This window comes from Myotis brandtii, unplaced genomic scaffold (assembly GCF_000412655.1).
Source record: "Myotis brandtii unplaced genomic scaffold, ASM41265v1 scaffold83, whole genome shotgun sequence".
Lineage (NCBI taxonomy): Eukaryota > Metazoa > Chordata > Mammalia > Chiroptera > Vespertilionidae > Myotis > Myotis brandtii.
The window spans coordinates 4086020-4113458 of record NW_005371371.1 but is presented as its reverse complement, the minus strand read 5'-3'; positions in this window follow the sequence as shown (position 1 = coordinate 4113458).

Genomic DNA, 27439 nt, shown 5'->3' with positions numbered 1-27439 from the left:
TTGGCTTCCTCCGTCACTGAAGCAAGCAAGCCTCCTGTTAGCTTTAAGCTGCCTGGCTGCCGGCCGCCATCTTGGCTGGCAGTTAATTTGCATATCGCCCTGATTAGCCAATGGGAAGGGTAGCGGAGGTACGGCTAATTACCATGTTTCTCTTTTATTAGATAGGATTATAGAAAATGTCTACTTGCTTTGATACATTTTATAAAATATTTATAAGTATAAGACTTGACTACTTGAGCTAGTCAGGCTTTTCACTTTAATGAAGCAGCCATAGACGTTCTCTTATACTGATTTTAATTAGAATTCACTAGTCAATTCTGTACTATTGTCTACATGAATATGAAGTTTTCATTGCTGCATTACCAAATTCTGCACTTGGCTGTTACATACTATAATCACCACCACTATCAGGAACATAAAGGGTCTTCATTGACAATGATTTGTTGACAAATATATCTGCTCACAATATGAAGGTGGTAATGCATGATGGCAGAGGTTGTTTTCAACTTGCCCAGCCTCTGTGTTATGGTCCAATTTCTGTCCCATTTTTTTTCAAAGTATTGCAAACCCCTCATTCTCACAGTGTACCACAAATGTTTACATACGGTCTTTACCTGCAGTAAAGTTAAACACAAAGATAGTTATTGTGGTAGAAATTAAGAGCTAGGATCTGTTACAGGCAGTAATGCATTATCCAGAATATACTTATATTAAATGTGTAATTAAATGTAAAGTCAAAACACAATATGAAAAACTTCAAAGCTTCTAAGAATGTTTCCTGGGCTAGTAGGAAATTTTGGATCAGTTTAAGAAATATGGATTTTTCTCTTCATCAGAGTGGCTCTGTCTCCTTTCATAGGGTGCATTCTGTGCACCAAAAGATTGCCAGTTCAGTTCCCAGTCAGGGCACATACCTGGGTTGTGGGTTCCATCTCTGGTCGGGGCACTAATGGAAGGTAACCAATCAATGTTTTTCTCTCACATCAATGTTTTTTTCTCTCTCTCTTTCTTTATCTCTCCCTCTCTCTAAGCATGTCCTCTGGTAAGGATTAAATATACATATGGATTTTGAGCATAATAACTAATAAAAATATCAAGATCCTTTTAATTGAATACTCAGAATGCATGTTTTAACTGAGAAGTTTGAAGCTAGGAAACTAATGGAAGAAGCTAAATACTTTATCAAGGTTATAAATAATCCTGTTATCTGTTGCCACACCAATTTTCTTACTTACAGAAAATATAACCTGTAGAAGATAAATCTAAATTTTCAACTAGTGGTTTCCAAAATTGATCTGGATGAGAAATAGCATAAATATGTAGAAACATCAGATATTCTCTCAGATCTTTGCTTTACTTGGCTTATTTATCTACTCAGCTGCTTTGAAGCAGGCAGGAGAAAATAGCCTCTTTCATTTCCACCTTTCCTCAGTGAGCAATGGTGATGTTAATGAGCAAAACGTTTTCAAAGAGAAAAGAACAAGAAGGAGACAGAGGCAGGGAAAACGAACTAACTGGCTAACCTGCTCCCCTGCACAGAGATCTGGCTGTCCCTCTAAAATAATAAGAAGGTGAAGTATTTTTAAAAGGTATACATTTCTGGTATTTTGGAAAAGATCAATGTTTGTCAGCAAGATACTTGTACAATTTGAAAGGAAAATTTCAGGTGTATCATCCTTTCAATAAAAAATAGGTAACAATGTTAATGGACAAATGATCGGGGTTCAACTTGAGGGCATTCCTGTTAAAACAGTCACTGTTTTCCATGTGACAACTAAAAAGATTTATACCTAGAAGCTTTGAGATCACTTTACTATACTTTATGGTGGGGGAGAGTAAGTAAACCTTTTAACTTACAGTGTTTTTAATTAAATTTATTGGAGTGACATTGGTTAAGAAGATCATTTCAAGTGCACATATCTATGATACATGATCTGTATATTGCATTGTGTGCCCGCCACCCAAAGTCAAATCATCTTCCATCACCATATATTAGACACTGCCCCCCGCCCACACACACACACCAGTATTTTTAATTTAGAGTTACTTGATGCTTGTTTTTTAAGGCAAAATTCTGCAATTGTATCTGGAGTCAAATAGTTGATTATTGAAGCAGGAAGGAACATTAGACACAGGCTAACCTTATCTCTTTATATCAGAACTAAGCCTGACTCAGGGAATATAGCTTATTTGTAAGGGGATGGTAAATTTCATTAGATGAAATTTGGGTTAGGGTGTTAGTTCCATGATTAATTGTTGCATGGCCAGAATTAAAGGTATTCACCTTCCTCTACCTCATTATCCTTATCCATAAAATATGAATGATAGTATCTATCAAATATAAGGTTGCCAGGAAGGTTGGGTCAGATATGAGCATAAAGTAAACTGAATATGAAAAGTGCCTAATAAATGGCACCTATAATTATTAATGCTTGAAATCACAAGATTAATGGCTACTCTATGATGGCATATGCCACAGAAAACATATGTTCTTCAGGTCATTACCCTCACACTAACCAGCACTCACTATTGCAGAAAGAACTCTGAATTAACAAGATGCCTGTGTTCTTATCTCAACTTTGATATCAATTCTACACATGATTTGGGATATATCACTGTAACTTCTCTGAACCTTGTTTCTCATACTACCATAAGGCAATCTTTTGTATCCTTTAAATGCTTTTCTAGAGATAAAATTATATCCTTATCTACTTTTATCTGAGTTACTAGTCTCTGAATGATATGTTGACTGCTCATAGCTTTTACACAAGGTAGGTGAAGAGATTGCTCTTGAGTTGACACAATGCTATAGCCACTAATGGAAAAATGACTGAACCTTGCCTTTTCCACTCTCTACACATTTTCTGTTACTCTGTAGCAATCAATAACAAAAAATTAATATGTGATGATCATGATGAAGTAAGATGACTGGCCCTTTGGGTGACTCAAGTTTGAAAAAGGTAAACATACATTTAGGAAGAAAACTAATTTCACTCAGCCCTAAGCATAGCTTTTGGTGGATATTCAGTGCTATGCATGCTTAGTATATGACTAAAAGAAAAAGATAGAAAGTTAACTGTTTTTAAGATAAATAGACTCATATATTAAGGAGACAGTCAGTGACAAGTAAATACTTCCTGTCTTTCTGTCCTGTGCTATATTTCATTTACAGACACATTGCTCTTTCATTTTATAGTCTCAGTCACCATTAAGTACTCACACATTCCATTACTCAGGCAGGTGTAGGCTATATGGATATATACCAAGTCAAATATCCCCCCTACAAAAAAAGAATGAAAACACAAGTGGTAGGAAATCACTTTTTTTCTAAAACCTTTTGGAATCTTTCAACTTGTCTTTGAACTTAAGTTAGTTCATGAGTTTAGACAATTTTTCCACCTGAAATGCTAATCCTTCTCATCTCTGATCATATATACAAGAAGGAAAAACTGAATATATCATAATCAGGTTTGGGGGAAGATTCGGGGCTCCACCACATACCAGCCTGACACAAACCTGTGAGAATATTTCATCATTTCTGCAATTTCATATTTGACTGCTCACCAACTCCCTGTGATTCAGTGAGTCTGTCCTTCCTATTATACACCATATTTTGGCTGTAAAAATGTCTTCCCTTATCTCTGAATACATATGCTCTTCCGAGCAACAGTGTATGTATGTACGCTGCCCCATTTGTCAGAAATGCTCCATCACTTTTCTGTATTTGGAAAATTTCTACCCACGTTCAAAAAGCTATGCAGATTGTTCCGTTCTTTCTTCTGCTCCCTCACACATATGCTGAGACCATCCAGTGGAGCCCTTACAAATGTATGTTGTAAGGCATTGTCTTTCATTGCCTTTCTAACCTAACTGGGCATGAGTCTTCAAAGGCTCAATGTATTATTTATTTTTGTATCAATGGTAATTTTGGTTGAATCAAATGGATTGAAAGATTCAGAGTTTCTCTACACTTCTAAGAGCAAGTGTTCCAACAGCAGGAGACTTTAAAAGGGAAAATGACTCAAGAGTGATGGTAGGCTCTCATTATGAAATTGTGAAGCTATATTGACATAAGACCTTGCTAAGAAAAAAAAGTCATTACCTATTTGAAGAAGCAGATGTAGTTGTACAGGCTATTCTCTAACGAATTAAGATATCAATGGGTGTGTATACAAAACAGAAAATAACTAGGGGCAGAGAAAAGATGAGAGCTCAGAAGTAAGGTGATTCACTCGGGGGCACTGAACTATTCATGGAGCTTTGTTCTTCCACGGGGAAGCAAAATGGGAAGAAAGAGCATAATACCTACCAGACCACAGCAGATGTGTCCTGAGACAGTGTCACCATCAAAGAAGGCAGATTGAAGGGATGAGGTGTATCAATCAGACAAGTAAAACCTTCCTAGCTTCATGTACTCCCAGTGGTATTAATTGGGTCCTTGTCAGGGTCTGAAGTACAGGTCACTTGGAGAAAGAGAATAGCAGAGAATAGATAGATTATTAGAGCTACAACCAAATGAGTTAGTGGGAGCCTCATCTCCAGCAAGGTATAATAATGCAAATTAGGGTCGGGGAGATCAGTTATTAGACTGAGAAATTATAGTCTGGGATACTGAAGCTACTGGGTGTTTACAGATATAGGGGAGTAGAAAACAGAGGACTAGGAACAAGAGACTTTAAAAGGGAAAATTACTCAAGAATGATGCTAGTCTCCTTAGGCAGTGAGATTAAGTCTCCTCTCAAAGATGGAAGTGGTGATTCAAATGTATGATTGGCTGTTTTAGCTAGATCCTCTAGCAGAGTGAGGTCAGGGAAGATAAAAACAGAATACAGGGTCAACAATGAAACATGGCTACTTTTAGCTATTTAATCCTAATCTTTATTAACAAGAGTAAATTAATAGAAATGTATTATCAAGAGTAAAATAGGTGATCAATACTATATTTGCACTGCCAACTGCACACCAAGAATGTCATGTTATGTTCTCAGCATGCATGTTAAAATGGAAAAAGATGCATGAACATACTGAATGGATTAATAGTCAGAATTCAAGATAACCTCAAACTATGATATGTAAATGCAAGGTTATTTTTAGCCAGAAAGGAGAAAATATGAATCATTATAGCACTACCTAAATGTAGAAGTGAACTAAATCGAGAATTCATGAAGTTAAAGAGAATTTATAGTCTATCTAAATACAAAGACCTTTTCACTTTTCTTCAGTAGTAGAGTTGCCCAAACAAAAATAAAATGATCTGCTAAATGTATACTTTATGGAACATGCTTATTGGTGAAATATTTTGTTCAGTATAAGTAAGAAAGAGATTAAAATTATCCACCCAGTGATATATCTATCTTTCAAAATCAATTCTTTTATTAAAAACAATTAAAATTTCCCCCTAGTTGTCCTAGATCTTAGGATTTCTTACCTTTTTTCACTACTATAAATATTACTCTTTTAAACTTATATATTCAAAGAGCTGTTACTGGTGAGTGGGAACAAAACTGGTTTTCACACATTGATGTAATATCCAGCCACATTGAATATATATATATATATATACAAACCAGGTTAGATATGCATGCTAATTTTAACTTTTTAAAAGAGTAAAAAAAAAATACAAAATACACCATGAACATTTACCTATAAAACTCCAAGATGTTACTAAAAATAAACCTCTTAAACTTTAACTTAGAACTTGTCCACAAAAGTTTTCTAAAATCCTAGAATATTATTTAAGACCTGCTGCTTAGGGACTTAGGAGTATCAAACACTGAAAGGAGTCTGTCTGTAGAAACTATGAATGTGTAAAATTTAGGAGCCTTTATAACTGTTCTGTTATATTTGTTTGTTTGTTTTCCCTGCCTCTTTCTTTGAGGTTGCCATTGAAATCTTTACAAATGAAGAGCACTTTGTGTTTCTTTTCTCAGGCATCAATAAGGATTGGGAAAATAGGGATCCATTTCACACCAGGCATGGAGAAGATTCAAAAACAACAAAGACGAAATGAAAGGTGCTGGATTTTAAAGGGGGCAAAGTGGCAGAGTTTCCTTGAGTCGGCTGGGAGGAAGACAGGAAAAATATGGGGAGACCATTTGCAGAATTCTTTTCAGGCTCTTTCTTCTCTGCTTGGAGTCTAGGAGAGGGAGAAACCCATTCCAGCACCACCTTGCACAATTTAACAACTTGACTAACACCCTTGTGGGAACCAAGTCACTGAATCCTGCCACACTTCACCCAGATTGCATAAAAAATAAACCCGCAGGCTTCTGCCTATTGCTAAGGGGCAATGCCCTTACATTTCCCTGAAGTACAATGTCTGATGTGGAGGACTGGGAAGCACACTCCTCATTGCCTGAGAAGGCCCTTGGTTTGAGGGAAGGTTGATCTTTCCAAGGTTTAATTAAGTATTTCACAGTGACATTCTCATTTTCATCTTTGCACCAGGCTTTCCTGACAGTGCTCTGGATTAGATATTTGCTCAGAAACCAATTTTTAATTTTAGCGTTGTTTGGCATCTGGAAAGCTGGGAGCCTTCCAAACTAGCAAGTCACGATTTATTTTTGTTGAAAGTCCTTCCTTTACGTTTTCCTGTCCTCTCACATTTTATAATAGCCAGCAGGAGCAACCACGGAACACTTGCAACAACACCCTGGCCGGAAATCTCCTCAGCTAAATCACCGAGTAAATTAGGTACATTTTCTACCTTCCACATTCGCACAGGTAGCAGTGCTGCCTGCCCCTTGTAGCTCTAAATTAACAAGCCCACACACTGTCATTTCAAATCATAGCTCCATTCATCGCATACAGGAGAGTTTTTAGCCTCTAAAACAGCACATTAAATTTTCGGTACTATCTCATCCGCCAGGATCTCAATTCTCAATTCATACTGCCATTTTCCATCAATGGCAATACGGGAAGAGGAGATGAGGATAGGGAAGGGAGGAGATGGTGGGAAGGAGGAGGTTGGGGAGCAGCAGACCAGGTAGATGGACAATAAGTGGAGAAAAATAATCATTAAAAAAACTCTATGCTTAGCATAATGTTTACTAGGGCCAGTTCAGACCTAGAATAAATACATGATTTTAATCAGTAAGATCCTGTTTTGTGTCTCAGCTCCATATCTGGCATTATAACTATATGAGTTTAAGAACATCCGTTTACCTCTCTGGGTCTCCAGTTTATCTTCTGAGAAATGAGGACCTTTAATGTCACTTTGGTTCTAAGATCTTGAGCTTGTGCTGCCGTTGGAATACTTGTGCAAAGAAGAGTGAAACCGGAAAACCAATGGGTCTGGGCTGCTTGTCACTACTTGAGCCGATTCAGCAGAGACAGGGTTGAGCATTTATATGAGAATTTATTCCAATAATGCTGGCAGTATGGAAGAGCAGCAGGTCATCCAGGAAAATCTGTTCTGCACGCCCCCTCCTCACAAGCCAGCTGCTTATTTGGGGTACAAGGACAAAAATTACATTGGGAAGTGGGTAAAGGGAATAAATATGGGTATGCAAAACTAAAAATGGGTTCTACAGGCATGGGGAAGTGGGCAAAAGGAATAAGAATGGGTGTAATTGTTACAGATTACAGGCAATGTGGGCTGGGGATTTGCAAAGGGCAGGGGGCATCCTGGACTCCATTGTTTCCTTTCTGCAAAAAGGCTGTTAGCCCTTCCATGATAATAGGCAGCTCCCAGATGGGAAGGATGCGCTGAGTTTCCAGATGAGTTCCCGGGTCCTGCTTGCAACTCCCAGCCAGGTTAGAATGTGCATTCTTTAATCAGAACAAAACAATCTACAGTTAATAGAGCATGACTGATATTCTTATTTTATTATAACAGTAGATAACTACTGTTATCTAGTTCCCAATATTCTATTTCTGCCCCTAACAACAAGAGTATGCATTCCTCCTCACCCTCAATGTTTGAGGGTGATTGCTGCCAGAGAACGGCTGCACAAATCACAAATGTGTCTCCTCTGTTAACATGCAGGGAGCCACAAGGTCCTGGTGCTGTCACTGTTTTCCTTGTTTGTCCAAATAGAACTGTATCAACTTTGACTGTTCACTTTCACCTGCTACCAAGTAAATTTGAAGATCTAACTGGCTTTATTAAGCAACTCATGAGTCAGGCAGCATTCTTTCTAGCAACTAGAAGGGACGCTCTGAAGGGTTGTACAAAATAGAAGGGTTTTATAGAAAGAAGGTGGAGCAAAGGAGCTATTAACAACAACAATAAAAAGATTATTTTCAGCCCTGGCTGATTTGGCTTATTGGCTAAAGGATCAGACTGCAGACTGAAGGGTCCCAGGTTCCATTCCGGTCAGGGGCACATGCCTGGGTTGCAGGCTCGATTCCCAGTAGGGGGTGTGCAGGAGGCAGCCAATCAATGATTCTTTCTCATCACTGATGCTTCCCTCCCTCCTTCTCCCTTTCTCTCTGAAATCCATAAAAATATTTTTTTAAAAGATTATATTCAGACCAGGACATCTTCTTTTGTGGGGAAGGGAACAGCAGGAACAGCAAAGGATTTTATCATGCAGATTGCCTCTTCTTTCTATGGGGGGAATGGAAAGGGCCCTCATGACAGATAATCTCATTGGTGTTGACCAGAAAAATCCAGACAGGATGATTAAAATTATATTTCTGGGAGAGGTTGAAAAGTAATTAGGTCAGGTATTCAATCTAAGTTTGGTATCATGGACTCTTAGCACAGTGTTGCCATTTGGGATCTATGGTTTTCTCTTTAACACACCTGAATCAAATCTGCCTCCTTGTTGTCCCCTGCTGGTTGATAACAGATTGCTCAGTATTGAACATATCTTCTAACACTTGGAAGACAAAAGGAAATTCTGTCCTACACCATGTGACACATATCCTACTAGAGTCTAACATCATTGAATATTTGTTGAAGAAGTAAAAAAAGAAAAGTGGTGAACTTAAGGCTGTATTATCAATACTGTTTTTATCTTTGCAGAGAAAGAAACATTGAAAATGTTGTAAATCAATGAAAACCATCCTGGGAAACCACAACAAAGGAAAGTCCATACAGCAAATTGCAGTATCTCAGAGATGGAAAGAAGAAAATAGATACTGAAATAAGTTATATTTACAGAAACCCATTAAGTATTAAATACACATGCAAGGGATTATCTCTCGACTCATAAAAGCACTTCCCATTCAATTGGCATCTATGCCAAATTTATTTATATCATTAGCTTTATTCTGAAATATCATATTTGTCCAAATACACTTTTAAGTATCTTGAGGAAGTTTATTTTATATACTCAATCCATATGTGTCCCTTCAATTACTTTTAATAATTATAGTTCATGAATTACTATCCGATGTGTAGTGTAAAAGTCAAAAATAAATATCTAGGTTTCTAATTTCAAGAAGCTTATAGCCAATTGAAAGAGTGTTGTCTTAGTATATGAAGTTATGTGTCACAGTAGTTCTTCCACTGAATATGGGTCCTGGGTGAATTATTGGCTTCTTGTTCATTGATTTCACCATCTACACACCTCAAAGCTATGAAGATGAAAAGTATCTGTAACCAAAAATCTGGGATTCTACTGCCTGCCACGATGAAAACCAAACTCTTGAATCAGGTGCTGGTAAAAGTTTATTTGAGAGCAGGCATCTCAAGAAGATGGGGGACTTTTCTCACTCCTCAAAAACCCACCTTAAAAGATCTCCGTGCAAACAGAGGTTTTTATAAGGGAGAAGGGGGAAATTAGAACAAAAAGGGGGAAGGGTGTGGGCAATCCACCTTTCCCAGGAGTAAAGAGAGGGTGTGATGGTGCTGAGGGAGTGTCCCTTCCCAAGGTTTTTTCTCCCCGTTTCAGCATTATCTCTCTCTCTCTCTCTCTCTCTCTCTCTCTCTCTCTCTCTCTCTCTCTTCAAATCTGCCGTTTTAGTGCGGATACTAGTGAATTATTTTTCATGGCTGGCTCCAGGCAGGCATCCTCATCTCCCCCGAAACAGCCTTCTTTTAAACTGGGGGGAAAAAATGGCTAGATAAGAAAGAATAACACAGAATTTTATTTACTCACTCTTAAGATACCAGAAGGTCGGCTGCAGCCTTAAAACAGATAGAATGCATAGCTTTTTTTATTGCTTAATTGGATTGCTGATTTGTGGTTACACAAAAACATATGATGTATCTACAACATATTTAGCCGTCAACAATCATAAGATTCCAGCTTGTCTTCCCTAAAAACATGAGAATTGCTTGTTTAACAAGCCTTTATATAACATACTCAGTGCCAGTAGATGTTATGAAAGCTTCATAAATATAAACTCATTTAATTATTACAACTACCCTCTGAAGAAAGCACTATCTCTACCCCATTTTTCTGAAGAGGACATTTAGGCCCAGTTACATTACCAAGTTGCAAAGCTGGGAATTAACACTGGTAAACCTGAGTTCAGCTTCTGTGTTCTGAACCACTAAGGTGTGCTACCTTGGTTTACAAAGCCAGGCATTTGTGAGAGGATAAAACCTGAGTTCAGCTTCTGTGTTCTGAACCACTAAGGTTTACAAAGCCAGGCATTTGTGAGAGGATAGTCTCACAGCATAATCTGACTTCTGATGTGTAAGTGCACAATGAAAATTGATATTTGCATTTTTAATTTATGATGAGACTGAACATTTTTCATTTACTTTGTATTGCACTTCTCTAAATTTTCTTTTTCTATTAATTAAATAATCTATTGTTGACTTGCTGTAAATATTCTCCACTTACCAAAAGTAATAAATTTTGACTGTCAGAACTTGCAAATATATGTTTTCATTTAGACATTCAACAAATACTTATCAAACGTTTAGTGATAAAGTAGAAGTATGTTTTGCCCTCTGAGGGATTAAAGTAAACCTAAAGGCACAGACATTTAAACAAATTCACATGTTAAAGGGACTATCAGTTTGATCCTTTGAATCTTCTTTTCTCTGTTTACTTCTGTGAAACATTACAAAATACTTAACATCTAACTCCTTATTTATAAAATTAAGGTAACATTGCTACCTACCACATAGGGTTATATAGAGAACTCATTGAGTATGCCACATAAAGTGCCTAACAAAAAGCAGGTTATAATGAATTTTAACAATGATTAGGCAATGTTTACAAATAAATGTATGACTCAAGTAAATAATAAAAGGACTATAAATAGAGGTATAAATAAGAATATGACATTAAATAGTCAAATGGATTTGTGATTACTCACACTACAAGAAGTTTAATGAAAGATGTTCCATGAATGTTGGAGCTTGTAGGTTGAATAAACTTTTATCCACCAGAAATTTATGTGAGGAAAGAGATTCTAGGCTGAAGAAGGGCAAGAATGAGAAATAGTAATTTTAGTACCTGAAATATGGGCCATTTAAAAGGGAAGGAGGACAGGGCAAAACATCAAAATGTATTGTGACATTATATTAAGAAATAAAAATATATACATTTTATATTTATACTTATATTTATTGTACAAGTTGAAATATTAACCTCTGAGAAGTTGAGTTTTTCTGTTGGTGATTCTGTTCTTGTGAGTTTAAAACTGGCACATTCTTTAATAATCTTTTATAATTATAATTGTTTATTTGAAGAGAACCAAAGTGATAGAGGTATAACTTTATGGAGATCAATACCTGAAGTCATTAAACAGGTTATTAAAATGTGTTGAAAGGAGTTTTAGGTATAAAACAGGCAGGTTTAGGGAGTTTTAGGAATAAAGAGGGTCCATGGGAAAGGAATGCATAGGTGAGGGCTTGGAGCTGCCAGAAGGATACATTCATAGAGAGAGAGAAAAAAAGATGCCACAGGATAAGGGGAGAAGAAGACATCCATTCACAGAAGATAAGAAAAAGTCACAGGGTATGGGAGAAAGAGGAAAACAGATTTTCACAGGAGATAAGAGAAATGTTACAGGATAAGGGGGGTAGAAAGAGGAAGACACTCTGTGGGAGTTTGGCTCTGAAGCTGGTAGTCTGCAAAAAGAGTGAGCAATTAGAAGGGAGCATGAAGAGACAAAGAACTACAGCCTTTATAAACCTTAGCAAAAAAGAGCTTGGTGGGTTACCCCCTTTGAATCCCCTCCCTATGTGGGAGTTTGTATTTGCTTCCAATAAATTTCCACCCTTTTCATCTACCACCTTTTGTCCATGGCTTCATTCTTCGAATCCATCTGGACAAGGACCTGGAAGAGAAATCACCCTTGCATCCTGCTCAGGAAAACAACCTGAATCAGTGTCACTAGCTATGAGAACAATAAGACAGACAATATCAATGTCACCACATGGGTAGACCTCCCACCTGTTCTAATGAGCTCTGGGGAAGAATGAACATGCAAATACTTCAATAGCTACCTCTATGTCAAGGCCATAAACTCTCACAGTATTTGGTTCATTTCATTACCACTTTTAATAGAAAAGTAATAATATCATTTGAACCTCTCACAGGGTTAGGGTGTTAGAATTTTATTCTTATTTCCATGATGACCATTTTCAGAAGAGGCTCAGTGATTTGTGCAAAGTCATGCAGCTAGTAAGTGATGGAACTCAAACTTGTTTTGATTTTCTTCCCCACTACGTCACAATGCTTGAGTGTGTGTACATGTATATCCATGCACACACAGGCACCATGACTTAATAAGAATAAAGTAATTGATACAATAAACAAAGCTTTGGAATTCAGTAACCACAGAGGTATGTACTAATAATACCATCAACTCATCCCAGATAATGAGTCAGGGATTATACTAATTCCCACTCCCCTCATTTCTCCTATACCCTCCCATCTTCAATTACTTAGTCTATAAACTGATTTCTTTTAGCCCAATTATAGCTCATAAGATTGTCTGTAATAGAGAAACATTTGAATTTTCTAAATTTCTGCAGAACATAACTCTCAAATATAAGAAAACTGCAATGATGACTTAGAAGAATCATAGGTTATAATGAATACAACTTGGTGAATACATTTTATTAGATTCATTGAAATAAAATATACCTACAATAAAAATTACCAACTTTATTTTTATTAAATTTATTAGGGTGACGTTGGTTAGTAAGATTATATAGGTTTCAAGTGAACATTTCTATGATAACTATCTGTATATTGCATTGTGTGCCCAACACCCAAAGTCAAATAATCTTCCATCACCATATATTTGACCCAACCTCCTTCCCTCTGGTAACCACCGTATTGTTGTCTGTGTCTATGAGTTTTGTTTGTTTGTTTTCTTGTTTGTTCATTTGTTGCTTTCAGTTTTATATCCCACATATAAGTGAAATCATATGGTTCTTAACTTTTTCTGTCTGACATACTTCGCTTAGCATGATAATTTCAAGGTCCATGCATGTTATAATAAATCTTCTTTATATAATCATCTAACCAAGGACACTTTGGTTGTTTCCATGTCTTGGTCACCATAAATAATGCTGCAGTGAACATAGGTGTGCATATATCTTTGTGAATAAATGTTTTCAAAATTTTGGGGTAGATACCTAGAAGAGGGGTTGCTAGGTCATATGATAATTCTATTCATAATTTTTTGAAGAACCTCCATGCTGTTTTCCATAGTGGTTTTACCTGTTTACATTCCGACCAGCAGTGAATGAGAGTTCCTTTTTCTCCACAACCTCTCCAACACTTGTTGTTACTTGTCTTGTTGATAATAGCCATGCTAACAGGTGTAAGGTGGTATCCTATATAATAAAAATGCAATATGCAAATTGACCATCACTCCAACACACAAGATGGCCACCCCCATGTGGACACAAGATGGCCACCACAAGATGGCCGGTAGGGGAGGGCAGTTGTGGGCAATCAGGCCAGCAGGGGAGGGCAGTTGGGAGGGACAAAGCCTGCAAGGGAGTAGCAGTCCTGAATTGTGAGAGGGATGTCTGACTGCCCTTCAGTCCCTAAATGGGCAGTCAGACATCCCTCGAGGGGTCCAAGATTGGAGAGGGTGCAGGCAGGGCTGAGGGACACACACACACCCCTGTGCATGAATTTCTTGCACTTGGCCTCTAGTTTTATTATAGTTTTGATTTGCATTTCCCTAATTGTCAGTAAAGTTATCATATACCTGTTGACTGAAAATGACCAACTTTAAATGCACAATCTGATGAATTTTCCAAATGTATATAGTCATTTAACTACCACCATAATCATGATATTGAACTTTTCCTTCTCATCCAAAAGTTCCTTCAGTCCCTTTTGAGGCCAATCCAGGCCACTGTTTTGCTTTCAGTCACTAGTTTTGCCTTTTCTAGAATGACATATGAATGGAATCATAAAGTGGGTAGCCTTTTGTGTCTGATCACATCAATGATATTTGAATGTTTATTAAATTTAGAACCCAGATGAATGCAAATTCCTGAGGCTTATTTAATAGAATGGGTAACCTTATTGCACCAAGAAGCAATTTACCCAGCAATTATATCTTCTTTGTGAATATTTTCAATGTGCTATGTGAAATACAACCTGGCTTTACATAGTAATTTTCCCGCAGCTCTGGAAGTTCGTGAGATAAAGGAATTCTAATGGTGACTAGAGCACATTGTTGGTTTTGACAAAATCTCATTTAAGCTTTTAATGATCATACAAATATTCACTATCCATGTTAATGCAAAGGAAATCAAAGGTGTTTATTTGGACAATTATAAAACTATTTTTGCTTTTGTTTCAGAAATCGTAGGAAAATTATATTACACAAATATCTATAGGGCTGTTCAAATTCTCTTACATACTGAAATTTTATCAATTATTGTTTAAATTTTTCCCATCCATGCCTCAAAAATCTTTGTGTTACAAAACATTTGATTTCATTTGCTGTATTTCTTTTATTTTTGTTTCTTATTCTTTATTCATAATGGAAATAACATCTATTTTGTGACATACTGCCTTGGGCTATGATCATAACCATGAAGACAGTCCTAACAGAGGCCAGGGGAACCAGAAGGGGTCATCTGAGAAAATGGACTGGAAGGGAACAGATTCAACTAAAGCCTGCGTTTTCTCCCTGTCTGAACCCATTCCCTCCACAACTAAGGACAACCCAAAATCTCTCTATTCACTGCCCACCAACATAAGATCTGAATTTCTGAGCCTAAACTTAGGTTACCCTTCTCTCAGTCACAGGAAAAGGAGGCTGAAGGGGTTAAATTAGAACCTCCTCAGGATGTGTCCATCTAATCAGCAGACAATCCAGAGTTAATGACATAAAACTGTTTCACTGTGGCTCTGAACTTAAGGCCCCCCTTCCCCTTTTGAGTTTAAGAACTTGACATTCTCACCTTTATTATTCACATATTGCTTCAGTTCTTAATTTATTTATGCATCATACTAACCACTGGGAAGTCAGTCAAGACAACTACAAAACAGTATTCCTATCCTAATGGACCTCACAGGAAGACAAAACATTTTGCTAACTAGTGTTATAGAATAAGAACTATAATAGTGACATGTATATACCTATGAAATAAGAAGAATAGGTTACTCATGTCCTCTGGGTGGGTCAAAGAATGCTTCAGGCCCTAGCTGGTTAGGCTCAATGGATAGAGCATCAGTCTGCAGACTGAAGGGTCCCAGGTTTGATTCCAGTCAAGGGCATATGCCTGGGTTGCAGGTTCAATCCCCAATAGGGGGTGTGCAGGCAGCAGCCGATCAATGATTCTCTCTCATCTTTGATCTCTCTCTCTCTCTCTCTCTCTCTCTCTCTCTCTCTCTCTTCTTTCCTCTCTGAAATAAATAAAAATGTTAAAAAAAAAGAATGCTCCAGATTAGATGTGACATTAAATTAATCATCACATTTGGGGAGGTAGCTGAAATAAGTGCATTTTTTTTTATTCTGTTAACTCTGGTCCTGCTGAAGAAACTGACTTGTGTGCCTTTTTTCTCAATAGTCCCTCCAGCTTCATTTTCATGAGCTTTCTCATCCTGAATCCCACAGTTTGCCACTGATATCATTTCCTCTTGCTTTTATTCTCTAACGAGGTCGAGGTCTGTATTTGAATTATCTATTCCATCTACCTAATGTTAACATCCTGCAGAGGAGGGTTCTCATTAAGGGCTATTCATGATTTGGCTAAAATTTTTCTTCTCTCCCCCTCCCCCACAACTATCTTTTTAACACAAAGTGTTATTAAAATACAATTGAATTGTGTCCCATTCTCTTATAGAACAGACCAGAAGCTAAATTCACATGTGTCCCCAGATATTCTTAATTTCTAGGACAAGTTCTTAAAATAATCCAAAACTGGTCTAAGATGAACAGGAAAACAAGCAGAGCACCTAAAATGATAAATAAGGCAAAACAAGATTTTTGTTGACATATCATCATCGCTATGATCAAAAGGTTTAGGAATGCTATTAGCATCTTTACATTACAACAAAGATATGGATGTAAAACAATACAGATTTAAGAAAGCTACAAGCAAGGTTAGTAACTACGTTAGTAAAATAAGATGGCATAATCATGAAATATGTAAATAGTTGATACTAATATTTTAGGTGTGATTAGGTGTTTAGTGAATTTTAAGAATAAAACTTGTTGCGGTCTTCTATAAAAGGAAAAAAGGTCAACTCTAGGCTGGCAATGTAATGCACTAACTTGCTACACCCGTTCCTAAAACCTAAACTATCAAATGCATAGGCTGGCTTGTGCCTTGAAGTCACTATCATTTTAGTTTGCAAGCTAATTAGTGTTCTCTCCTCTAACCATCTATATACGTGATAAGGGGAAACTAACATTGACTGAGACTATCCTTCAATCTAGTGTTGTGCTCATCGTAACAAGATATCCTTAGAAATTCAAGTTAAATTGACTGAAAATCCATGTCAAGTCCCTAAGGAACTCTACCTGCCTTCCTAATGGGAAGTAGGGGTGGGATGGGTGGAGAGGAATATTAGAGTGTTTAAAAGCCTTCTCACTGTAATCCCTTGCGATAGACTTGGGAACTGGCCTCTCTTTTGGTCCAGTATGGGGTTTAATCTGTGTCCTGGACAGGTGCTCTCCCGCAAGATGAATCTCGTTTAGAAAATATATTTCTATTTTAAGGGCCTGTATTCTGGTATCATTCTTTGTGCTATAAACCTGGAATAGCAGTGTGATGTTTTGCATTCTGAAGCAATGCTGGTGATTTGCTTCAATATCTAGCAGACTTTTCCGGAGTAAGAAATAAACTTTTTGTATGTTAATTAACCAATAATCAACTTCTTTTTTTTTCCCCCATGGAAAACATTTTCTTTATTTCAAAACAGTAACCTCCTTATATTGGAGCACTGGCGAAAATTCAATACTGATACAATGTAAATTTCTTAGGAGGTCAAAATATGTGTGTCAGGTGAACTTTATGAATTTATTTTAAGGGCAGAATTTTTAAAACATATAAAACAATTAGAAACAATGTACATCAACAGCATGTGTAAAACAAGCCACAGTTCAAATTTTTTTTTTTAATATATTTTATTGATTTTCTACAGAGAGGAAGGGAGAGGGATAGAGAGTTAGAAACATCGATGAGAGAGAAACATCGATCAGCTGCCTCCTGCACATCTCCTACTGGGGATGTGCCCGCAACCCAGGTACATGCCCTTGACCGGAATCGAACCTGGGACCCTTCAGTCCACAAGCCGACGCTCTATCCACTGAGCCAAACCGGTTTCGGCACCACAGTTCAAATTTAAGCTGAATAACCAAACCATGTAAATTACCTCAACTAATATTTGCTAACATCTAAAACATGGCACATATTTTCAATAATTTAAAAGTTAGTTAGGGTCTATCTACTCTTCTCATCTCCCACTCCCTAGAGGAAATACAACTTTTAAAATAATAAATCCAATTATGTACTCATGGTAGGAGATTCTGGCATTAACTACAGCTGAGTTCAACAGAAATAAAAAAAAATCATGAAGATTTATTAAGTATTTAAAAATGATCACTTGTAGCAATTCATTAGAAGCCCTAGATGAGAAAGGCAGTTCTCCACTTTCTAATAACAGCTAAGGTTTATGTTGCATAATATAATTCAACAGAACAGCATTCTGACCAATGATGAACACATTATAAAACATGTTTTTGCCTATTCAGTGATCAACTGAGAAATAAACTAAACAATATTAGAATTACCTGTTTGTTTATCTGTCTCCTCCATTAAGTTATGAACTCTCCATTATCATTTCATATTTTTGCAACATGTGATTATACATTTCAAGGGGTAATCTTTGGGCTATTATATATCTCAATATACTTTTTTAAAAAGAATGTAACATTTTGTCTAGCGTTTAATTTGTGTCTCCAAAATTCCTTGCATAGCTCCAATGGAAAATGGGTGCTTAATATATATTAGTAGACCTGACTTGAATAATGAGCTATGTTATAATAGGGTTGTATTATATCAATAATTAAAGTTTTAGTCAAATCCTGTGACAAAGAGCAAGGCTTAATTCACCCTAGAAAGGGCACAAAGCTCTTGGTAATGACAAGATTAAAGACCTATTAATATTTCAGGAAAAGTATGATCATTAACATTTATCTATTATGCCTGCTATTTTTAATGCTATGTCACTTTATGACTTAATATGTTAGCTATATGAAATTCAATTTCCCACTTATTTGATGTTTATTTGTTGGTGCCTATTGGCTATAAATATAAGCAACTTTGAAGTTTTAGGGACACATCATTCCTTCTCTGAAATAGTATAATACTGTAGAGAAATTATGTTAAACTACAAAGCGTCTACACATTAAACAAAATTTGTATGGAGTTCAGGGGAATAAAACTGAGTTAAGGAATGACACAGTACACTTGGCAAAAAGTAGTCAAATAGGAAAAAATTATGTCTCTTAAAAAGAAATATCTAAAATAATGATATTCATGGATGAAATGATAAGTGAGCTTATAAAAATAACAGATGTTCAAAATACGTTGAACCAAGTCATTAAAGCAGATGACCTATATGACAAAACATGTTTTCTTGATTTCTCACAACAGGATACTACCTGCTTTCTTGTAAGTGAATAAAATGTAATTTATAGACTTGAACATTCATTTGCAGAGAAACTGCCATGGTGAGAATATACTTTCATCAAGAATAGAGTGATAATTATATTAGTAAGCAGGCACGAGATTGTTTTCACCCTTGGTATCTCTCACTCTATAATCTGCACTCACTTTGCTCTTCAATGACTCATATTTCTTCAAAGCTACCAATTGTCAAACCCCACACTCAAAAGAACACTTCAAATTAGATCTTACATAAGCTAATTGAGGGAAATACTGTCCAAAGGAAAAATATATTATTGAGCATTTAAGTTTATTAAAACCCCTCATCTGCTTGATTTCTCTTCTACAAATGCATTTATTAAATTGCAGAGCCAAAAATATAAGGCATTTGGGTAAAGATTTGGCCATATGTTGGACCTCAGAAATAATTTTGCCTTTTACTTTTTTATTTCAGTATAGTCTTTATATGATGCAAAGCATTCTTGGACAGTAGCATGTATAAGTTCACTATACAATTAGTATTTGTAATTTCTAGCTCAAGAAAACAATCATTCTCAGATATCTATAACACATCATCAAGGTGGGTCCAGTTTTTGACACTTGCATATATTATGGTAGGTCGGTGTGAAATATTACCATAATCAAGAGAAAGTCCTAGTGCCCAGCATGCTGGCTATAAATTGCTAATTTAGCAAAAGCCATTATCATTATCTCTCAAAGACTTCTCTGTGTGTGGCCCCGAGCTAGGTGCTCTATATCTGTCTTCCCAGACAAATTCCTTTATATGACTTCAGTACTAGCCCCACAGTTAGGTCCCCATATGGTTAAAGAGAAGCAGCACACGGTACCCAAATTAGCCAGGTCAGAATAGAATACATTGTAGAAAATACATGGAATAAGCATGTAAGGGGCTGGGCAAAAGTAGGTTTACAGTTGTGAGAATGCAAAATAGAGTTTATTCTTGTATTATTACTTATGAATTATTGCATTATTTTACAGAACAACTGTAAACCTACTTTTGCCCACCCCTGTATATGGACAAACATGAAGCTAATTAAAACATTAATATATACATAAGCATTTCACATATGTCCAGTGAGTTAAATAATAAAACTAAAATATGAGAATAGTAGGTATACTATATAAATCTTTTAGATGCATTCATGCTCATTTAATCTAACATTTCCCAATGGTGCTTTGTTGATCAGTTTCTTCATGACATAACTCCACTCTTTCTTTACTTAATCTATCATTAATGTATCATACTAACTCAAATGGAATTTCACTTGGTTTCCTAGAATTTGCAAAGTTCTACTACTCAAATAAAAAGAGAATAGGATTTGGAGCCAGACGACCTGGATGCGAACACATCCTCTGTTGCTGTGTGAATCCTGGAATGTATATTCGCATTCTCTGAGCTGCTCTCCCCTCACCTGTTAAATTGACCTAATAATAATGTTTGTAGTGTTGTTGAAAAGATTCGGTGAAGTTGCACCTGTAGAATTTCTCAGGACAGAAATGGCTATTGTTACTACAGGCCATTTTAAAAGCCCAACTGTTAAAATAAAAGGCAATTATATTATTGGTTTTGTACCCTGGTGAGGCTTTGAGTGCTTTAGTCTAATTCCTAGAAAAGAAGAAAAAGTGTAAGGGCAGTGGCTATTCTATTCTCACCTTGGTGCCCCTGGCTGTTCCCTTCCCGGGGATGGTCTGTCTGCCATTTACCTCCACCACCCAGTTATGTCCAAGTATATTGCATCCCTTTTCCTCACCACTCAGCTAGAGCTTTCTCTTAACTGTACTTATAATGAATTTTCTGACTCAATGGACTCACTGCTTCTAGATATGATCTTGAAACAGGCAAAAGTGGACAAATAGCAAGAAAGAGTCAAAATGAATATTCACCAAAAGATAAGTAATAAAACAAGAAATTTAAGTATTGTAAAGAAATCAGGAAGAACTTGGTGAGAAGAAAATCTTTGTGGGTTTTATACATACTTATTATAGGATGGTAGGGATATATCCATACCGAGAGTATACGTGCTATACATATACACCATATATGCATCCACAGTAGTTTCTGCTGGCTAAATTTCCCATTAAAATGAGATGTGTATGAATTTTTGAATAAGTGACTGATGTATAACTTCCCTTTTACCTCAGAAATTTCTTAATCTATCCAAAGCTATCAATAGGCAATTAAATCAGAGGTTTTCAAGTTTTTTAAAGATGTATTCAGAAAGAACTAAATCGTATTCAAATAATCATCCTGACAATTTTTGCAGAACAGAGCATATTATGGGAAAAATATACTAGCTATTAAAATACAATTTTGAGTTAATAACATTTTTTTTTAAGGAACTGATTACTATCCAAGAAAGGATTATGGTACTTTTGTTTTTGTTTAGAATAATCTCACCTCATATATATTTTTCTAAATGTATTTTTATTCTGAAGATAATATTTTATCTGATAAAGTTACTTTTTAATGCCTAGAGTTTGTTAAGAAATTAAAAATAGCTGTCACAGATTCCATCTTGAAGAGTGTAGAGAAGTTGCTGGTCAGAACTGTGTTTGACTTTTCCCAATGGTATGGAAAGAGTGAAAAAAAGAAAATTCAGTTAGAACCATAAAGCCTGGCCTATTTAGCCAAAACCTAAAATAAATGCGATAGGGCTGAAATTAGTGATTACAGTGAAAATCATTTAGTATATCTAAAAACATATATTGTGAAGAGGAGGAGGGATATAGTAATGGAAGGTTCCAGTAAGATTTGGCCCACAGAGAAGGACCGATGTGACACTAATGAAGCTCAAGTCTCCTTTTGCTTATGGCCCCTTCTGAGCCCTGAGAAAGGCCTTAAGCAATGTGTTCAGAAAGCGAAAGAGTTCAACAGAAATTTGGCTCAGTGGATAGAGCGTCGGTCTGTGGACTGAAAGGTCCCAGGTTCAATTCCAGTCAAGGGCATGTACCTGGGTTGCGGGCACATCCCCAGTAGGAGATGTGCAGGAGGCAGCTGATCGATGTTTCTCTCTCATCGATGTTTCTAACTCTCTATCTCTCTCTCTTCCTCTCTGTGAAAAATCAATAAAATATATTTAAAAAAAAAAAGAAAGCGAAAAGCATTTCAATAATGAATGTAAGAACTTAGAACAATCCACGCCCCCCCCCCAAAAGCCATCTTGGATCCTCATTTCACATTCCATCAAAACAGATTCAGACAAATCCCAGACTCAACTAAACAAAACACTCAGCTATGGATTAAACTATAGAATAATTTGAAGAAATTATGAGTGTTTAATAAACCAGATGGGGAAGATCCAGCAAACTTCAAAGCACTTAAAAAAGAAATACAAAAGGAGATTGACCTATTTGGTGCAATAGGCTGATGTTTTCCATGGAACACACCACGCCCATCACAAAGGTAGTTACAATGAGATCGTAGGGAACATCCATCGTCAGCTTCCTAGCATAGTTACCCATCCTTTGGCAACCACTGTGCCGATGTACTTGGAGCAGGACTGAGCCAACCTTAGCTGTAGGGGTAAGGGAAGAGGGGCTGATATTGCCTTAAACCAGTCAATGAAGCCCATTCCCTGGTCTCAGCAGTTGGTTCAAGGAAAATACAGTAGCCAAAGGAAAACAGTAAGACGTGAGAAGATATTTACTAAGGTCTTCCAGGAAAGAGAAGTTCCCTCTTCTCTCCACAGAAGATGTTCGGGGAGGTGCTCTCTCCTCTTCTGAACTATATGATGTGAGAATTGAGGTCTGGAACTCTTGAAGCCGTTTTACTGTTTCATGGAAAGTGACTAGAAGGGAGTCTGGTGGAGGATTGTGCAATCCCCGCAGAGAGAGGATGAAATTAACATTAAGTGAGGCAGAGGGAAGAGTTTCGATGAATCATGGTCCTGGGTGCATTTTTTTAAGTTATTACATAAATGCTCTCTTCATGCCAGATTTTTCATTTCAAACCCAGCAAATTAACATTGTTGTTTAAAACAGTCCAAGTTGGGTTTTGCATACTCACAACACAAGACACTCCAAATGATGCATTTTTAAATTTATATTTTCCAAGGCAAATTTTTGGATTTCAAGCAGGGTTTCCAAGTCATTCACAGACAGTCTCCAAAATATAAAAGTTCCCAGTAACACATCAGGAAGTAATTCCTCACAGTATAAATAATTCATGATGGGCCTCCACTGAATATATCCACCCTAATGCTCTTAAGATGGAAACTGACTTATAAACAATTTATGTTCTTCTAACGTGAAAGGAATAGCCTTCAACTTTTTAGGATTTCACAGTTTGTAAAGCTGTTTTATGTGTATTATCTCATTCAGTCTAGGAAACCAAAAGAAGCTTATGTTGGCCAACATCCCAGGAATATGCTTTTAGAAAGAGTTGATGTCTATCTCAATCCATCTGACATTGATATTGATTCAGTTTTTAGTTCTTCATAATTGTACAGGTGCCATAAACCCAGAATTACTGTAACACACTACTCACATATTTATCATCTCAGATGTCACAAAGCCAACCCACCACATTTTCTGGTTGATGGTCACTGGTTCAGTAACCCTACTGCTGAGTGGGAAGCTCGTGGGCTTGTTGAGAGACAGACTGGGTTTGAAACTGCCCACATTTACTAAGTATAGAACATTTGGAAAAGTGTCTTGAACACTTTGGGCCTCCAATTTATCATGTGGAGGTGGGAATAATAAACATCCACATCACAGAGTTTTGAGCACTAAGCAAGATAATTCCTTTTATGTTCCTTTATTCTTCCTGTAACTTGTCTTATCCCCTTCAATTCTTTTATAAAAATATGCAAATTTTCAGACTTTTTCAATATGTAAGTTTGACCATTTCATTGCCATGCTTAAACTCTTCCAGCGATTATAACATGAAGCCTGAACTTCATTTCAGGACTTCCAAGATTAGCCATAATCTGGCCCTGGAATACCTTTTCACTTCCTGTCACTTGGCCACCCCTTACAGCCCTGTGCGCCTGGGTGCAGATCTTGCCCTGAAGGTCCTAAATGTTCCCCTCAGCTTGACTAAACTTTATTAGGCTTGTTCCTACTCTAGGCCTTGACCTCTCTTTCCTTACAGCATTTACTTGAGAAAACGTCTAAATTCTTACTCAGCCTCTTTGTGATGTATGCAAGTCTTTTTAAAGCCTTTTTGCAAATTTTACAACTCAAACCTCTTTCTTAAAGACTTGGGAGCCATTTCTTTGAAGAGTAAGCATGCAAGTAGGTAGAGCCCCCATCTCCCAGTTTCTGTTGAAGCATAGGAGCCTGACTTTGGTGGGTAATTAATTGTTCCAAGTTATAAAACTACCTCCTGTTTGGGTGAAGCCAATTAGCAAACATAGATGGCCTCTGTTCTTCCTCCCACTCTATGTTTCAGCAGAGTTAAGTTCAGACAAAGGCTGAGCTTCTCTCCCCTATTGTGATAATCCTATATAATAAAACCCTAATATGCAAATCAACTGAATGGCAGAATGACTGGTCGCTATGACGCACACTGACCACCAGGGGGCAGACGCTCAATGCAGGAGCTTCCCCCTGGTGGAGCCTCAGCCAGAAGCTGGGCTCATGGCTGGCGAGGACAGCCGCAGTGGCGGGAGCCTTTCCCACCTCCGAGGCAGGTGGACATCCCCCAAGGGGTTCTGGACTGCGAGAGGGTGCAAGCCAGGCTGAGGGACACCCCCCCCCTCCAGTGCACGAATGCCATGCACTAGGCCTCTAGTCTTAAATAAAGTCTCTCTTGCCTGCCTACCTTTACCTGATGCAACTTTTGCTTCAACATCCTCAAATTCATCATGTGGTTATGCTCATGCTTGTCTTAGCCCACATTCTCTTACCAAAGAACAACATTCTCTCTCTCACCCACAGATCTTTATGCATTCTTATGTCAAAGAATTTGCCATGGGGTTAATTGTGCTTGTTTCAACCTTCTACCCACTAAGACTAGGAGCCTCTTGAAGACAAGAAACTGCTTTATTCCATCTTTCGTTTTTATAGGTTATCCCAGTATTAGGTCCTCAGTGTGCTCTCAACAAATGCTTGGTATCTATCGAGCAGAATAAACATCCTCCCATCACACCAAACAGACTTTTAGTCTCTTATTTTATTTAGCCTAAACAAGTCAATGAGAGTCCAAAAGGAAGTTAACTGTCAGAGGGAAAATCTCATAAATAAACGTGGAACACAATACTAGTATCGCCGCTCAGCAAAAATGATAAGAAAACTAAAACAATATGCTTTTCCTCCAGAAAACAAACTGCCCTGTGCAAGGGCAGTGGTGGCAAAAACAAAGGTGATTACTTCTAAACCTTCAAAAATGCAGTTCCCTCCGCATAAAATGGAACTTTCTCTTTGATATCTCCATATAGGTTAAGACCGCAACAGTCTTCCTTGGAATTTTTAAAACATAAATCAGACGTGGAAACATAATAATTATAAAAACAATATGAAGAGGGGGGGAAAGAAGAGAAAATAAAGAATACTAAACACCTGGGGCACTTACAGTTTTCTAGGAACTGTTCTTAGCCATCACAATACGATCATGGCACTAAGGGAATAAGCACAGAGAGGCTTGCAAACCTGTCTAGAGTCACTCAGCTCATGAGCATCACCCCAGATTCAGACCTATCACTCTGACACTTGAGCCTGTGACCACACCCGCTGCATTATATTGAAGCAATATGCTCACTTATGGATACATTTAGAAATTGTAACTCAAATGACATTGTTAGTGGTAAACACTCTTGGATAGGCACTTACAACTTGTAATAAGCTTTATAGGAAATAATCATTGGTCTTGCGCACACACAGCCCACAATGTTGGGAAAAGAACTGTGTAAAACTCCTTCCCATCTTAGACTGCCCACCACACCTAGCCTGGAGAACATAGATTCTAAAAGAAAAAAAAAAGCAGAGTATACATAAAGTAAGTAAAAGTTATCACACTTGACTTTCATGCTCCCTAAAACCTCTCAAAACTGAGTAAATATGGATACACTTTATTTTTTTATACAAACCACCTGTAATTTTTAGCAAACGTGTTTTCAGATCAGCCAAAGCAGAATATTTGTGCTCCAATTGAATATAGGTACATAGAATATTAATAGCAAAGAAAGTCAAATTTTTCCAAGAAAGGGGCAATTCTTCTTATACAGACTATGTTCCAGTTGGAGAATGATTAGGAACTAATCCTCAGAGGAAATAATTTTGTTTCTGTAGGGTGGCCTAGCATCTCAAATTGCCTGGCACCTTGATATTAAATTACTCAGAGGTTCAATTGATCACTGTTTGTTAATGCACATTGAGCCAGCATGGAAAATTGGCAATTGAAAAGTAGTTTCCGAGAAAAAAAAACAACAAAGGTATTCATTTGGAGTTTAAATAAGAAATCCCAGAAAAGCTCAACAAGAAAATAGTTAAATTAACTTCAATTTTACTATTTTTATTTTTTTTTCAAAGATAGGAAAGCAGCTGAGATGGAAAATAAATTAATGTTATGCTACTTTAGAGACTTCACATGGATATTAGCCATGGCCTTTCGAAGGAGCATTGCTTTTATCTATTTTAGAATGAGAGTAACTAAGAAGTTAAAAGCTACACCCAACCACTTAAAATTTTTGACTGGAAGCATGCACTAAGTCTAAGATCACATAACTAGATTTCGTATTACCTGAAATAGTTAGTCTTTCTGAGTAGAAAGAAGTCAGTTAAATTTTCAGTAAATTATCCCCTAGATAATATACTTCTAGATAAATATAAAGAACTTTTATCATGGCTATATGTTAGAACGTGTTTTAAAATAATTTGAACTTTGGCAAGGCCCTTGGGCATCCCAATTTATTGCACTATGTGTTAAATTCCTTTCTTAGTAATTATTCCAGAAATTACAACATAAACACTTGAGTTAGTAAATCTAGTAAAATTGAGTACTTTTACTAATTCCCAGACCTTAGAACACTTCAACTCCATGTATTTCCTCTTTTTGTCATTTGTATAATTATTGTCTATTTTAATTTTACATATATTTTAAATTTTATGGATGCTACTACTATTATTTTGTATAATCAATATTCATTTAGATTTACTTATATATTTACTCAAGTCATTCTTTTTTATTTTTTCCTTAACATATTTTTCTGTATGGAGTAATTTTTTATATATGTGATCATTGTCCTTTTACCTAGTGAACTTATCTTAGCATTTTTTAAATAAACTTTTATCGGCAACAAATGATCTCAATGTTAGTTTTTTTTTTAATAAATTTTTTATTGTTAGATTACATTTGTTCCGCTTTTTTTTTCCCCATAACTCCCCTCCTCCCAGTTCCCGCCCCACCCTCCGCCCTCACTCCCCACCCACTGTCCTCATCCATAGGTGCACGATTTTTGTCCAGTCTCTTCC